Source organism: Microtus ochrogaster, linkage group LG2 (genome assembly GCF_000317375.1).
Source record: "Microtus ochrogaster isolate Prairie Vole_2 linkage group LG2, MicOch1.0, whole genome shotgun sequence".
NCBI classification, from domain to species: Eukaryota; Metazoa; Chordata; class Mammalia; order Rodentia; family Cricetidae; genus Microtus; species Microtus ochrogaster.
Genome location: NC_022028.1, coordinates 1,912,326 through 1,915,679, shown reverse-complemented (window position 1 = coordinate 1,915,679; position 3,354 = coordinate 1,912,326).

Sequence of the window (3,354 nt, the reverse complement as noted above, 5' to 3'; positions counted from 1 at the left end):
GAGGAGAGGAGGGGAGGGAGGGAGGGACTGGGAGGAGAGGACAGAGAGAAGGCTGTATTGTATGAGAGAAGAACAAAAAGAAAACAAACTCAAAACCAAACATAGCTATTTTTTCCACTTTAGTTATATTTATTTGTGTGTGTACCCATGTGTGTTTGTGTGGGGGCGTGTTGTCACAGTGTACACGTGGAGGTCAGAGGACAAGCTGTGGGAGTCAGTTCTTTCCTTCTGCCATGTGGGCCAGAGGATCAAACTCAGGTCATCGGGCTCGGCAGTAATCGTCTTTTCCTGAGCCATGATACTGGCCTGATTTAAAACTAGTTTGAAAAGTTACATGTGGGACTGGGCAGATGCCTCAGCCACTGAAAGTGCGTACCTGCTCTTGCACAGGACCCAAATTCAGTTCCCGGCATGTATGTCAGGTGTCTCCCAAACACCTGTAATTCCAATTCTGGGGGATCCAGAGCTTCCACAGGCGCCTGCATGCAAGTGGTGTGCTTGAACTCACACAGGTACACACATGTATGCATACATTCAAATCAATAACTCTTTAATACGTTACATGTATAATAAAGCAACAAGCAAAACAAAGTTGTTAGATTTTCAGTGCATTGGGTGGGATTTCCCTGGCCTCATGCTAGGCAAGTCCTCACTACTGAGCTAGCCCCAGCCCAGGTTTTAATAATAGCTCTCCTGGCATACAGACAAACCCACACAAATGTAGACCATCAGAAGCCAGTCATTTTGGCCCTGTCAGTCAGGCTGGCTCCCCCATCTGAGGAGGTGACTCCTGGCTGTTAGGAGGTTTGGGACGTCCAGCCGGGACCTCAGAGCAGCCTGGCTTAAAACTCCGGCAGCTTCCCGAGTTCTGTGCTAGAGCGGCTCACATGGATTGAATCCTCTCTCTGCGCCTCACGCTCTTTCCCCCATCATTCCATTCGCTCTTCTCCACAAAGCTGCGAGGTCCCAGTTTTACAGATGAGAGTGTGAAGGCCGGCTGCTGCGAAGTCATGCTGGCCAAGTTAATGAACGATCAAGTTGGATTCCGTGTATTAATTAGCTTCCATCACCCGAGGAAACACCTGTGAAGTCAACTTCAAAGGGGGGCAGGCTGCTTTTGGCTCTCTGCTTTGGAGTCTCCTGTGTGTGGCTGGCCGGCTCCATTACCACGGGCCCAAGGTGAAGCTGAACATCATGGCAGCAGTGTGTGGTGGTGAAGGCTGCTGGCCTCATAACAGAAAGTAATGGGCAGGACGGGGCGGGGCGGGACGGGGCGGGGCGGGGGAGACAGCGAGGGGCTCATCAGAAACCAATCCTTCTGACTAGTTGTCCCCACTCCTGTAGTCTACAGATTAATCCATGGGTGAGGCTGAATTCCATCTGACTTCTGACTCATCGAGGACCAAGACAGTGTGAACTACCTTCCCTGGGGAAAAAAGCCACACCTGTGTTGAGGATTGACTGGTTAGGACTTCAGCCTGTGGAAGGTTAGGATGGTGCAGATCCGGAGGCCAGCTATTCTGAGCTAGCCACCTTGACGACTGCATCTGACCACATGCTGTGGTTCAGAGGTAAATCCTTCTGGAATGTATTAAAGGGCTAAGAGCTTCCCCCAAGCCCGAAGCTGAGTGTCCTGGGACATCCTCTGAGACCTACAGCAGAGACGCCCACGCTCTGACCACTCGCCTGCTGGCCTCACCAAGGTCTCTGCAGAGGATCATGGCTTTGTTTTGTTCCTGTAAAAACCTCATGAGACTGTTACCACGTAGGAACATGGAATTGGGGGAACCTGGATCTGTGCTCCTGGGTCATGCTCACTCATATATGATTCCAGGATAAACTCTTATTCCTTTTGAGCTAAGAGCTGTGGGGGTTTTGTTTGCGTGTTTGTTGGGGCTGTGTGTTCATATGTGTGTGGAGACCAGAAGGTGATGCTTGTGTTTCCTCGATTACTCTCCCACTTTGCTTGTTTTTAAAAAGATTTATGCATTTTGTTTTATGTGCGTGAGTCTTTTGCCTGCCCTGTGCGTATGTGCAATGCTTTTGTGTCTACTTTCAGTGGTGGTCAGAAGAGGGTGTCAGATCCTTTGGAACTGGAGTTACAGATGTAAGCAGCCACGTGGGTGCTGGGAACCGAACCCACATCCTCTGTAAGAACAGCAAGTGTTGCTGAGCTAACTTTCCAGTCCAACTTTATTATTTTAATTAATTAATCTTTTTTTTTTGAGACAGGTGCTCAGTATGTTGACCTTTGACCTCGAACTCACAGCGATCCACCTGCTTTTGCCTCCCAGTGCTGGCACCACAGGCATGCTCCACCACCCAGCTTCTACTGTGGCTTTGGAGCCTGTCCTGGAACTCCCTTGGTAGACCAGGCTGGTCTCGAACTCACAGAGATCCGCCTGCCTCTGCCTCCCGAGTGCTGGGATTACAGGCGTGCGCCACCACCGCCCGGCTTCTTTTCTTTTCTTTCTTTCTTTTCTTTTTTCTTTGCTAGGGTCTTTCTCTGAATCTTGTGCTAGCCTCAGCCATGGTCCTGCCTCTGCATTCCAGCACCATGATTACAGAGGTGCACACAGAGCTTACATGCTTGGCTTTTCTGTGGGTCCTCATGCTTTCATAGCATGCGGTTTACTGAAGGAGCCGTCTCCTCAGCCCCGAGACCGGGCGTGTGTATCAGCACCTTCACTATGAGTCAGGGGTACATTTCACAGCTAAGCCACGAGAGGCTGCCTCCAGGGACAGACTGCTAACCACTGCGCCCTACTGCCCTCACTCTACATGGTGGCCTGGCTGGGCTAGAGTTCATGGCCATTAGGCGGCAGGTCGCAGGCCACACTGTGGGAAGCACATTGAGCTCAAATAACCCCTGACTTCAGGAGTTAGCCTCGAAAAAGTGAGCTAAGTCTAGAACCCTTGATCTTCAGTGGGTGGAAATGGTGGTGAGCGGTCAATGTGAGGATGTCAGGAGCCCACCCTCAAAGTTACAAAGTCAGGCTTGGAACTGCGGCCCCAGGGACATGCTTTTCATGAGTGCTACAAAGTAGTCTGGTGCTCACACCTTCATCCATACCTCAGGTGGAAACTCCTTGTTGCAAGATATCTGGACCCTCTAGCCTTGTACAGGGGTCAAGGACACGGCCCCAGCTACTGCCTTCTACCAGGAGGACTTTGAAACAGAGGCAGGAATAAAGGTGCCCAGCAGCTGGCTAACAGGCAGGCTGCAGCAATACCCCCAACACCCACTGGACTCTGTCACCTCTAGGACTCACTGGGCCACCCAAACCCACCAGCCCCATCATTCTCCCCTTGGCCAACCCTCCACTGCATCAGCAGCAGCCCCTAGACAAGCAC